At 49.5% G+C, this 13,211-nt stretch overlaps 1 long non-coding RNA gene across 1 annotated transcript in view; it reads right to left on the bottom strand.

The window, feature by feature from the left end:
• Positions 1-5,659: 5,659 nt before the first annotated feature.
• The window catches only part of LOC132414634 (uncharacterized), an 8,649-nt gene continuing 1,097 nt past the window's right edge, over positions 5,660-13,211 (bottom strand). Inside the window, exons 2-3 of the long non-coding RNA XR_009516993.1 lie at positions 7,041-7,139; positions 5,660-5,978 (exon numbers count right to left, since the gene is read on the bottom strand). This is a non-coding gene — a long non-coding RNA (uncharacterized lncRNA). The remainder of the gene's footprint in view (positions 5,979-7,040; positions 7,140-13,211) is intronic.

The following is a 13,211-nucleotide window of genomic DNA, read 5'->3' as shown; positions in this document are numbered from 1 at the left end:
GAGAATGCAGTGAGGACATTCTAGGCCGTTCTTTCCTGCCTTTGGAGCAGGTACCTGATAGGAGCTAATGATTCCTTGTGTGACCTTGACTGGTCACTTAAACCAGCCTGGGCCCTTCATCGGCACGTTTATTTATTCTAGTATTTGTGGGTGCTTAACGAGAGTAGTCTACACTGAGACGGTCCAGAAATGGCCCAGATTTTCATGAAAAGGCATCTCAGCTTCCCATGGCGTCCTGCACCAGAGACCAGCTGCATGCTATATTCCTTCCATGATTACCCCCTTGACACGGAGCTGGAGGGCGCTGGAACCTTCTCCTTCCTTAGTGCCCGAAGTCAGCCAAGGGGAGAATCCATGGTACCCCCTGGGGAATAGAGATGGTGGCAGTGTCCCTGCACCCTTCCCCTCTCTCACACCCACCTGGTTCCCTTTGCCCTCCCATGCTCTTGAGGGACCAAGCCCCCCTCCCAGTCCAGTCTACCCCTCGCCAATAAAAGATGGGATGCCGGGATTGAGGACAGGAGCCCTTTGGAATCCGCAGGCAGAGGTCAGAGATGCTGCAATAGAAGCAGGTGTCTCTCTCCCAGCTGGATTGCCGCTCCTCCTGGCCTCGCTTCCGGGAGATCCCCTTCCTCAAGAGCCCTTACCTTTCGGGCAGGGAGGGGAGTGCTGAGAGAGAACTCCATGCAGGCGATAACTCCCACAACTCTTGAAAGAGACAGAGGAGCTCCAGGAAGGAAGAGGGCTGGGGGCGCTGCAGAGACCCAGGGGCCCAGGCCTCCTTTGGGTGTCCTCTTAGGAGGAGATTCTGACTGGCCCTCCTGGCCTGACCTGACCCTGTGGCTTCTCAGCCCTGTGTCTGCCCTGAGGGAGGGGCCAGGGAGTTGGAGGTGGGAGAGAAGAATGGGGTTGGGGGCAGGGGAGCGAGGAGGGGAAGCAGCAGAAGTGGGGAGGGAGGGTGTTGGTCTGGATTCTGACTGTCGCCTTTATTGGGCACCTACTGTGTGCCAGGTGACGGGCTCTGTCCCAGTTTTACCTGGATAGTCTCATCCAGTTCTCACCCTCACAGAAAGCTCTGTGCCACAGGAGGAAACTGAGACTCAGAGGTGTTATGTAACTTGCCCAAGGTCACACAGCTCATCAGCAGTGAAGCCAAGATCCTAGCCCAGGTCTGTCGGCCTCCAGTGGGCTCTCCCTGCTGCCAGAAAGTCCTCCTCCTGGAAAAGCAGGTCTGGGGTTGGGGTTTTCAGTCAGAGCTCATCAGGATCCCCAGAGGCAAATCTATTGTCATCTGCCCTCCTCCGTCTCACCCATCTGCCAGGCAAGTCGCAGGTGAGCCCCCTGCCACGGCCCCTGCCCCAGCCCCAGGTGCTAGCTCAGCTTTGACTGGCTCCCTGCCTCTCCCTGGTGCCCCCAAGGTGGCTCTGAGGTCACCCCACACCCCAATGCCTTCCATTCTGTGCTTCCAGATCTCAGGATGCACAGGAAAAAGGAGGCAGAGAGAGGTCACGTGAAGGTTGGAAGCTGGGGCTCTGGTTTTGGGCACAAGATTGGGGGCCTGCTTATCTCCTTTGATTCAAATGAACCCTTTCCCTAACTCCCACCCCTCACCCCCAGAGACAGCCAGAGCTTTGCTTAGTTAATGAAATACAAAAGAAGGAGTCAGGGGGTGGGAGCGGCTGGAGAACACTGGAAAGCAAGGGAGAGAGGAGAAGTTGGGCCTCTTCCAAAGAGTTAATGTTCCACAGTATGATCGATTAGGTGTCAGATGTAATTTCAAACCAATACAAGATGAATGGCATAATTTTCCCTCTCTCATTTTAGACAGAATTAAGAATCCATTAGCTAACACAAATTTTTGGCAAGTTTAATAGGAGCTCAAATCTACATTCGGAGGAAAAGCTCCCCAAAGCCTGTTTCAAGCTTTTATTCCTCAGGCTTCTGGCCTCCCACGTCCTCCCATCCCTCACAGACCCTCTGCTGTCTGTCCCCACTAGCCGTCCTCTCTCCTCCCTTCCCCTGGTCCCCTTATGCGCCCCTCCCCAGCCCAGCCCAAGATGAACTGGCCTGACCTCTCTCACAAAGGCTGGGCCTGCCCACCATTGTCTTCCAGTGGCAATGGGTGGCGGGTGAAGGGGCGGAGGGGCTGGCAGTGGGTCCAGGAAAGGGGGGAGGTTGTTGAATTGGCCCCAGGCTCCAGACAAACCCTAAGGAGAGGGGTGAATTGGGGCTTTGGGGCCTTTTGGGTCTCAGTTACTCCTCAGTTTCACGCCTAGAAAAGTTCTTGTTTTTATCCTAGACAAAGCATTACCCAGTTCATAAGGGGGACTCCAACCTCATTCTTCCTCAAGATCTCTTACATTTACATAAATTAATCCACACTGTAGACCTGAGACAGGGGAAGAATAGCTATTGTCCCATTTTATAGATGAGGAAATTGAGGCTCAGGAGTGGGAGGAGGAGGGGTTGATTGGAGTCATCTGGGTCCAAGAGTAGCCCTTGGTTCTGCTACTTGCTCGCTTACTTGGACCCCAAGGCATTTACCTCTGGGCCTCAGTTTCCTCATCTGTAAAATGGAAAGAACATTAGTACCCAGCTCATAGAATCACCCTAAGGGACAGACGAGAAAGCTCTTGATAAAGGAGAGCCTTCGTGACTGTCCATCCAGGTGGAGGTGCCAAGTGTCTACTCTGCAGCAGCCTATGATTCAGCTCCTGCCCTTAACCTCTGAGCTCACAGCCTAGTGAGGAAGACACACATGTAGACCAAACCTTGCCCTGGAAGGCAAGCGAGGCTTGAATAATAATTATGGCAGCTTACCCTTACTTACCCTGTGCCAAGTGGGAGCAAATTCTTTGCACGTAGTAACTCATTTACTCCTCACACCCTTATCGCATAGATACGATTATCATTACCCCCCTTTCCAGATCAGGAAACTGAGGCACAGACAGGTGAAGTAACTTGCCTGAGGTCACCCAGCTAGGAAGTGGCAGAACTAGAATTCAAACCCAGGCTGCCTGGTCCTGAAGTATGTGGCTCTTAACCCGATGCTGAGCAGAGGTCAGGGCTGGGCTGGTGAAGGACCAGAACGCGACTGAGCCTGCTCAGGGGTCTGGGAAATCTTTGAAGAGGACAGTAGGCTTGAATGAGGTCTTAACTGATGAGTAGGAATTTACCAGGAGGGCAAGGAAAGAGCATTCAAGGCAGCAAGAACAACATGTGCAAAGGCGCTGAAAGAAGTCTCAGCGTGGGGGATGGTGAGTAACACACTTGCCAACCACAACGTGGGGTTCAGTGGAGGATGGGGAGAAACAAGGTTGGACAGGCAGGCCAGCTGCTTCATCATGACAATCCTGCTCTAAAAACTGGGAAGTCTGGGGCTTCCCTGGTGGCACAGTGGTTGAGAGTCCGCCTGCCGATGCAGGGGATGCGGGTTCGTGCCCCGGTCCGGAGCCTGTGTTCCGCAACGGGAGAAGCCCGCGTACCACAAAAAACCCCCCAAAAACCTGGGAAGTCTTTCCTATTGTCTAACTGGTATAGACAGCCTTGCATGCCATTCTCAGGAGTTACAACTTTTGCATATTGTTATAATAGGTAGAGCTAGCATCTTCCACGTGTCAGACACTTTATATTGATTGCCTTGTGTCTTCATTCAATAACCACACTAAGCAGATACTGTTATTTTATGTTTAAGATGAGTAAACTGAGGCTCAGGGGTATTAAGTAACTTGTCCAAGAGACATAGCTAGAAAGCAACGGAACTGAGCCTCAAACCTAGGTCTGACCCCAGAGGCCACACTCTTAATCCACTATGCTTCCTGTGTCCTGGTAGGCAGTGGGGAACTTGGGAGGAATTTTCAGAAGGGAGTGATGTGTTTGTATTGAGTTTTAGAAGAAGAATTCTGGCAGGGTGTAGAGGTTGGATTGGAACAGAGTGAGACTAGAGGCAGGGAATCCAGTAAGGAAACCATTGCACTGGTCTAATAGGAGAACAAGGCGCGGAAAAGGTCCTCCATCATCCATGGGGATGAAAGAGAGGGCCTCCTGGAGCCTAAGCAATAATAATCATAATAATTAAGTGTCTACCCTGTGCCAGGAACTTCCCATGAGCCATTTCCAACTCGTATAATGCTGTAGGGCAGATACTGTTAGTCCCATTTTACAGATGAGAAAGCTGAGGCTCAGAGAGGTTGACCAGCTTCTCTGGACAACACAGCTATGATCCGGAAGAGCTGGGACTGACCTGAAGCCCTAGCCTTTCCTCCCATCTCACTGCCAGAAGGTGGTTGGGCCACACATCAGAAGTCAGCTCTTCCCTCTTGGTGTGGCTTAATATTCCCTGGGATACCTAGGGAGTTGGCCCCCCTCCCCTTTGGCCCCAGCAAGTGGCCTTGAGCTGAGGGATGTGGGAAAAGGGGTGCGGAGGAGTAGAAAAGAGAAGTTGGAGAAGGACGAGCTCTGGAGCTCTGAGGGGAGAGCCGGCAGTCATTTTTACCTGTGATTGACCATTCAGGAAGATGTACAAGAAAGTGTACAGGAAAGTGAGTGCATTTAATTCTCTTAACCCTTAAGTTGGGAAGAGGCTTCATACCTTTACTTCATTTCCGAACTTTTGGGAAGTCCTTCCTGCTATCTAACTCTCATCTCTCCTAATGGAGTCATGAATAACCCCAGTTGCCAGTTTCAAGGAAGAGCCCCTGCCCCTCCACCCAACCATGAGGACATACCTCATCACCTTCCTCATGGTGTGGGACTCAGGGAATGGGGGAGGATTCTACCTACTTACCTTCATGTCGCTGCATCCCCAGAGGTGTCCCTCTGAAAGGAGGAAATGACCAGGCCACCTGGCCCAGCCCCTCCTCAGCAGAGAGGGGAAGGAATAGCAGTGTCTGAGGTGGGAAGAGAACCAAGGAGGAGGGGGAGACCTCCTGGGGCCACAGCCTGAAAAACAGACCCAGGGCTCCTGCCTTGAAGGCAGGAGGATCTCTGAGTTTTGGTAAAGTTTAGTAAAATTCATGAGCATCATAGCCAAGGTCATATAAAAGAAGCCATATCTCTGCCTGGGCTAGAAATTGCAGGAGCAGGGAACTCCTGGGTCAGGCCAGGGTCACCAAGGAAGAGAACTTGGGGAGGGAGCTGGGGAGACTACTTAAGAGAAAATGGCTTCAAGGGAAAGAACTCAGGCTTTGGAAGCAAAGGGGCTCAGGTTAGAATCCAGCCCTCCTGCTGCAAAGGCAGAAGTACCTTGAGCATGTGTGTTCATTTATTCAACAGAATTTCATTGATATCCTACCATGTGCCAGGCACTGTTTGAGGCTCTGGGATGTTTCAGACAAAGATTCTTGCCTTCAGAGAACTTATGTTTTGGCTGAGGAGACAGGCATAGTACATCAGTAAATTATATTAGAAGGCAGTAAATGCTATGGTGCGGGGGAAGTCATGAAAAGGTGATCTAGATTGGAGGGTGGTCCCATTTTTAGCCACTCTTCTTCATTTGTAAAATGGTGGCAATCATACTTACTCCTCAAGATAATTGTAAAGATTAAATAAAATAACATGTTTAAACCTGCATTGCCCAATCGGAAGTCACTAGCCACATGTGACTATTTTAATTTAAATTGATTTAAATTAAATTAAAAATTTTAAATGATGTTTTTAATATAAATTTATTTATTTTCGGCTGCATTGGGTCTTCGTTGCTGCATGAGGGCTTTCTCTAGTTGCGGCGAGTGGGGCCACTCTGTTGCAGTGCACGGGCTTGTCATTGCTGTGGCTTCTCTTGTTGTGGAGCACAGACTCTAGGCGCACAGGCTTCAGTAGTCATGGCTTGCGGGCTCTAGAGTGCAGGCTCAGTAGTTGTGGTGCACGGGCTTAGTTGCTCCGCAGCATGTGGGATCTTCCCGGACCCGGGCTCGAACCCGCGTCCCCTCCATTGGCAGGCAGATTCTTCACCACTGCACCATCAGGGAAGTCCAAAACTTAAACAAAATTTAAAATTCATTTCCTTGGTCATATTTAGCCACATTTAAAGCACTTGATAATCTCATATTGGCTAGTGACTACTGTATTGAACAGAACAGAAATAGAGCATTTCCTAACAAATGCTGGAGAGGGTGTGGAGAAAAGGGAACCCTCCTACACTGTTGGTGGGAATGTAAATTGGTGCAGCCACTATGGAAAACAGTATGGAGGTTCCTTAAAAAACTAAAAATAGACTTACCATGTGATCCAGCAATCCCACTACTGGGCATATATCCAGACAAAACTATAATTTGAAAAGACACATGCACCCCTATGTTCATAGCAACACTATTCACAATAGCCAAAACATGGAAACAACCTAAATGTCCATCAACAGATGAATGGATAAAGAAGTTGTGGTACATATATGCAATGGAATATTACTCAGCCATAAAAAAGAACAACTCTGCAACGGGAGAGGCCACAACAGTGAGAGGCCCGCATACCACAAAAAAAAAAAAAAAAGAACAAAACAATGCCATTTGCAGCAACATGGATCAACTAGAGATTATCATGCTAAGTGAAGTAAGTCAGAAAGAGAAAGACAAATATCATATGATATCGTTTATACGTGGAATCTAAAATATGGCACAAATGAACCTATCTACAAAACAGAAACAGACTCACAGACATAGAGAACAGACTTGTGGTTGTCAAGGTGTGGGGTGGGGAGGGAGAGAGATGGACTGGGAGTTTGGGGTTGGTAGACGCAAACTATTCCATTTAGAATGGATAAACGACAATGTCCTACTGTATAGCACAGGGAAACTGTATTCAATATCCTGTGATAAACCATAATGGTAAAGAATATGAAAAAGAATATATATAACTGAATCACTTTGCTACACAGAAGAAATTAACACAACATTGTAACTCGAATATACTTGAATAAAATAAATTTTAAGAAAAAGAAATAGAGCATTTCCATAATTGTAGAAAGTTCTATCTGACAGCGCTGGTCCAAAGCACTCAACTCAGGGCCTGGCCAAAGTTGTATGCACAGTAATGTGAACGCTTACTGGAGGGCTCATCACTCTTGAAGGACTCAAGCAGTGAAACCGACAATTCTTCCAATAGCCTGCCGAAGACCGCCCGCTTGATGTTCTCCAGGGTTGAGTCTGAAAACAGAATGGGGAAGAGCCAGGGATTGGTCAGGGCAGAAGGAGAGTAGGAGGAGGGTCAAGTCTACAGGTTAGGGAGTTTGTGATAAGGATTGCCCAGAGGGTGGAGGTGAGGGGAATATGTGCCTGAAGCAGGAAAGAAAAGAAGACCAAGAGGGAAGAGTAAGGAGAAAGAGAAATCCAGGCACCAGAGAGCTGGCCCCAGGATGGGTCTTCATTGCCAGCCCCTAGAGAATGGATGCCACTTTTGAGGTCCTTGATCTCAATACCTTTATTATTGAGTTCATTCATTCATGCAACATTTGTTTACTGAGCACCTACTATGTACCTGTTCCTGTCCTAGGTGCTGGGAGTGCTACTATAAATAAAGCGCCTCCCTCAGGAACCTTGTTGAGTGTGATGTGGGGATGGGGAAACTAGACAGTGAACATAATAAATGTGCAACAGACGTAGTATTTTAGGTGGTGATACGTACCAACAACAACAGAAAAAGCAAGAAGGGGGAAAGGGAAACAAGGCGCAGTTTTGGATGGGGTAGTCTGGAAAACTTCTTAGAGAAGGTGATGTTTAACCTTGTTTGCCTAGCGGGGAAATGGGGAGTGAGTGCTAAGGGGTATGGGTTTCTTTGGGGGGTGGTGAAAATGTTCAAAATTGACTGTGGTGTTGGTCACACAGCTCCATTCATATACTAAAAAGCCATTGACTTGTACACATAAATAGGTGAATTATATCTTAATAAAGCTGTTATTTTTGTGGGTTTGTTTGTTTTGGCCATGCGGCTGGCAGGATCTTAGTTCCCCCACCAGGGATGGAACTGGTGCCCCTGCAGTGGAAGTGCAGAGTCCTAACCACTGGACCACCAGTGAATTCCCTAAAGCTGTTATTTTTTAAAAAGTTACTCTTCGAAACTAATGTAATATTGTATGCAACTATATTTCAAATAAATATATAAATAAATAGGGGCTTCCCTGGTGGCGCAGTCATTAAGCGTCCGCCTGCCAATGCAGGGGACACGGGTTCGAGCCCTGGTCCTGGAAGATCCCACACGCTGCGGAGCAACTAAGCCCGTGCGCCACAACTACTGAAGCCTGCATGCCTAGAGCCCGTGCTCTGCGATAAGAGAAGCCACTGCAATGAGAAACCTGTATGCCACGACCAAGAGTAGCCCCTGCTCTCCGCAACTAGAGAAAGCCCGTGCGCAGCAACAGAGACCCAATGCAGCCAAAAATTAAATAAATAAATAATCACTCTGGCTGCTACAACAAAAAGAGACTGAAGCAGACCAAGGACAGAAGCTGTGGGCATCCAGGAGCTAGAATATGGCAGCTTGCACCAGGGTGGTAGCAGTGGGGAGATGAGAAGCGCTCTGATTCTGGATTTATTTTGAAGGCCGAGCAGACAGATTTGCTTTTGAATCAGGTGCGGGTGTAAAAGAGCATTATCAAGAATGACTCTGGAGTTTTGGGCTTAGGGAACCAGAACAGTTGAGGAACTAGAGTCCTGGAGAGGGAGAGGGGCTAGCCTGAGGGCACCAGTCACCAAGGGCAGCACCAGGACTCTGAAAGGGGCAATATTATGAGTTAGGTTCTAAGAGCCTGGCCTTTCAATTTGGACTGTATCCCTACGTATTGCAGAGCCCCTCACAGCATCAGTTTCCTCAGCCTGTTTTCAGCGAGCTGCAAAGACTGATTGGGACAGACTTGACTCATCTGAGGTGCTGGGAGAGCTTTTATTCATTCTCTTTCCCCTTACTCCCTGACTTTCCACCTGAGACAGCTCTGAGCCAGAGCCCAGGAGAGAATGAGGAGGGGGGATCTTGCAGACCTCAGGTCCCAGAGGGAGTGCTGGCCTGGGGTCTGAGCACTGCTCTCAGCTGTCTGAGTCCTGCAGCGGGGAGAGAACAGGGAAAATATACTCGACCCCCTGAACCTGAACTGTGAGCAGCATGTGTCCTGTGCTTCCACCTTCTCTGAGGCAGGAAGGCTGTTGCTGACACGTTTGGGATTGGCAGGGGATGATCTCTGAGCCAGTTCTTCCCAAGCCAGTGGGAGATTCTAGGAAGTCTTTAATTACAGCTTCAGAGTGGATGCTAGGTTAATGTGATGATTGGAAAGGTGTATTTTTCAATTACATTTAACGAAAAGATTTATAGTCAAGTAAAATATAATTAGGAGGCTGCCAGTAGACAGGCCCCCTGAGAGGAAGAAAGAGAGATGAGACAGACCCCTAATGGGGCAGGCTGGAGCCCAGGCTACAGGACCTGCTTACCCTTCCCCCACTCCTCTTCGAATATATCAAAGTACTCATCAATTCAACCATACAAACACATTGGCTAAGTACCTATTGCATGCTGTGCCCAGAGTTTACCGTGGGAACAGAACAAATACTACAGTCCCTACCCTCAGAGAGCTTACAGACCAGCAGGAGAGACAGACAGACACCAAGTCAAGAGCTAATAAAGGACTTCTCTGGTAGCACGGTGGTTAAGAATCCGCCTGCCAATGCAGGGGACATGGGTTCTATCCCTGATCCGGGAAGATCGCACATGCCACGGAGCAACTAAGCCCACGAACCACAACTACTGAGCCCGCGTGCCACAACTACTGAAGCCTGCAAGCCTAGAGCCCGTGCTCCACAACAAGAGATGCCACCATGACGAGAAGCACACACACCGCAACGAAGAGTAGCTAGCCCCTGCTCGCCCCAACTAGGGGAAGGCGGGGCACAGCAACAAAGACCCAATGCAGCCAAAAAGAAATAAATAAAATAAATTTACAAAAATAAAATGAAGAGTTAAGTAAAGTGCTGCAAAGGAAATAACAGAATGCTGAACTAGAGAATAACCAGGGCACCACTTTGGATAAAGACATCAGGAAAGATTTCTCATGGGGGTGAGGGAACAACTGAGACTTGAAGGGTGAAAAGGAGCTGGTCACAAAAAGAGTGAGAGGGAGGCGAGGGGATTGATTTGGGCCAAGAAAGCAGCTCAGTCCCTAGGGTGGGAAGGTGATCTTTCCAATGTTTGCAGAGTGGAAAGAAAGGCCAGTGAAGCTGGAGTATGAAGAGGGAGAGGCAGAAAATGACACTGGGGAGGGAAGCAGGGACCAGACCCAGCAGGTAAGGAGTTTGGATTTTATTCTACGTGCTAAGGAAGCCACTGCAGAATTTTAAGACAGGGAGCGAAAGGCCCAGCTTATATTTTTAAAAGATTACCCTAGGGCTTCCCTGGTGGCGCAGTGGTTGGGAGTCCGTCTGCCGATGCAGGGGACGCGGGTTCGTGTCCCGGTCCGAGAAGAACCCACGTGCCGCGGAACGGCTGGGCCCGTGAGCCATGGCCGCTGAGCCTGCGCGTCCGGAGCCTGTGCTCCGCAACGGGAGAGGCCACAACAGTGAGAGGCCCGCGTACCACAAAAAAAAAAAAAAAAAAAAAAGATTACCCTAGCTGCTGTGGGAGATTGGATTGCAGGGGGGCAAGGTGGGAGGTAGAGCAGAGACTGAGATGAGAAGTGACATGAGCTGGCTTAGGGGGGAAGCATTGAGGAAGGAGAGAGGTGTCTGGACTCGGGGTACATCAGTGGTTTTTGGTGAGAGTCTATGTGGAGAGTGAGGTAGGGAGAACTTGAGGATGACTGCCAGGTTTCTGGCTTGAGCAACTAACCAGTGGTACCATTTATTGATGGGGAAGCCAAGAGAAGAAACAAGAGGGAAGACATGTGGACGATGGGTTCAGACTTTGAATGGAGACCCTCTAGAGGCTTCTGAAGGACAGAGATCTGGCTGCCCCACAACAGTGGGGTTCCCTCTCATCTCCCCAGTCCTTTGCTTCCTCGCTTGCCCTTCAGCTTTTCTGCAAGTCTAACTTCCACTCCCGCTGTGCTTGGGAGTGCATGCCGGTCAAGTTTGGAGAGAGAATACTGTCATTCATTCTCAATTCCCTTTAACTGCCTAAATTCCTGAAATTCTACCACTAAATTTATACTATCCTCCTATGCATTGAGCACCCACTATGGGTCAGACACTGTGCTGGAAGCTTAGCTACATTATTTCATCCAATCTGGCTAACCACTCTTTCCATAGTATTAATGTCACAATACAGATAGTGAGCACTTAATGACAACTCTCTTGAGCTAAGTCCTTTACATGAACTGTCATATTTAAATTACACTGAGAAATAACCTGCCCAGGGTTGCACAGCCACTTAGTATTGAAACTGGGATGAGTAATCTAGGATTGTCTCCAGTACGCCAGGCTCTGTGAGGGGGATGAGCACTTCACGAGGAGCGCGTGACTGATGGAGAGGACAGCCATCCGGATGCCTGTCCCCTCTCCCTCACTCATTCTGTCCCAGATGAAGCATAGAAACAGCAGTATCCCCCCAGATTTACCTGGGTGCAGAGGGCAGGCGCTCCTGATGAAAACCCCAGGGCCTGCACCGCCCGTTTGTCGGGCAATGAACAGTTGTTATAGGAGCTACCAGACCCTTACCGTGGTTGCCTGGTATCATTGGAGGGAAGGGCCCACTCACATGATGATGTCCTGTTCTGTGACACAAAGCCTCCCCCACACTCTAAGAATGGCTTGGGCGTTTGTGTATGTGTGTGTGCATTTGTGCAGGAACTGGTACAAAAAGGGCCAGGTGACTTGCACACATGTGCAAGCCGGAATAGACCTGCCTCCCATGCATTTCCCTCAGGATATGTGTGTGTGTGTGTGTGTGTGTGAGTGAGGTATCTGGCTGTCTAGGCCCTCACAAAGGCAAATAATCTGTATATTTCTTCATGCCCGTGACTGTGAGTGGAGTTCATGCAGGATGGAAAGGGCCTGGCCCCAGAGTTGAGTTCTGAGCTCAGTTCCCACCTCTTCCTGCCTGTCTCCAGCTGCCTGCATCCCCCTCCACCTCCCCCCTTGCCGGGGCAGAATGCCCTCAGCCTGTGCCGGCTGGCACACATGCCACATGGTGACTGGAGCACGTCTGGGCAAGGAAGACGCCCCCCAGGCCTGGCTGGGATACTAAGCCACCCGCTCCCTCCCCCACCTCCAGAACGGAGCGTCCCCATCCCGTCCCCTTTCTCAGCCAGGGACACAGGCAGCAGGCGGGGACACAGCACAGACAGATACAAACACACAGATGCACCCGGAAATGCCCACAGGCGTGTGCCCCAGAGAGGCACAGACACGGGCTTCACACAGGCTTGGGTACACTCACATACACACACACACGCACAATCACACACGCCGAAAGTAACTCGTGGGCAGTCACCACTTGCACAGATCCCGGCAGGCAGAAGTAGACCCGCTAGGCCCGCCGGTCAGGCAAACCCACCCAGTGCCTCTGTCCGTGGTGCTGAAATCAGACAGACCTCTTTACAGAAGGAAGAGCTGGAAAGAGACTTAGGATAGGTAATGGACAAGAAAGAAGGAATGGAGGAGAGAGAAGAGAAGGGAGGGGGAAATCCACAGATAAAGGGGAGAGAGAGAGAGAGAGAGAGAGAGAGAGTTTAGAAGATACCAGGAGAAACAAAATATTGTGAACACTGGGACAAGGAGAGGGAGATGATAATGGAAGGTGATCTCAGTCCCCCATTCCTGCCCAAGTGCAGTATCAGGCTCAAGGATTTATCTAGCTTTGCCTTTCAGGGCCAAGAATGAAAAGAGTTTGGTAGGGGTACAATGGCATGTGAGGGACCCTGGATGTGTGCTTTCTGTTGACCCCCAGTTGTCTTTTTCAGGGTGTCTTCTTGCCCTGGAGGATCTTAAAACAGTATAGTAAGGAGAGAGACACCAGGGAAACCCAATAATGACCCAGCAAATAGCTCCCCACATGATTTCTTATCCCAAATGGTGTTGGGCAAGTGGACAACAATGTTGATCTGGATTTGTTCTGGGGATTGCAGGGATTTAGTGACTGCTTAATTTTATCCACAAGATTGGATTATGGTTTACTATCTCCCTCTCTTGAGATAAAAGCTTCCCTCTGGTAGGATTGCCTAGTAAGAATGGATCTCCCACCAGCAGCCTCTTAGTTGTGAAATTTATGGAACACGAGTAATGCCCACTTTCCTGATTGGG

This window comes from Delphinus delphis, chromosome 19, assembly GCF_949987515.2.
Source record: "Delphinus delphis chromosome 19, mDelDel1.2, whole genome shotgun sequence".
Taxonomy (NCBI): Eukaryota; Metazoa; Chordata; class Mammalia; order Artiodactyla; family Delphinidae; genus Delphinus; species Delphinus delphis.
The sequence above is the reverse complement of the archived record's forward strand: the minus strand, read 5'-3'. Positions and strand labels throughout refer to the sequence as shown.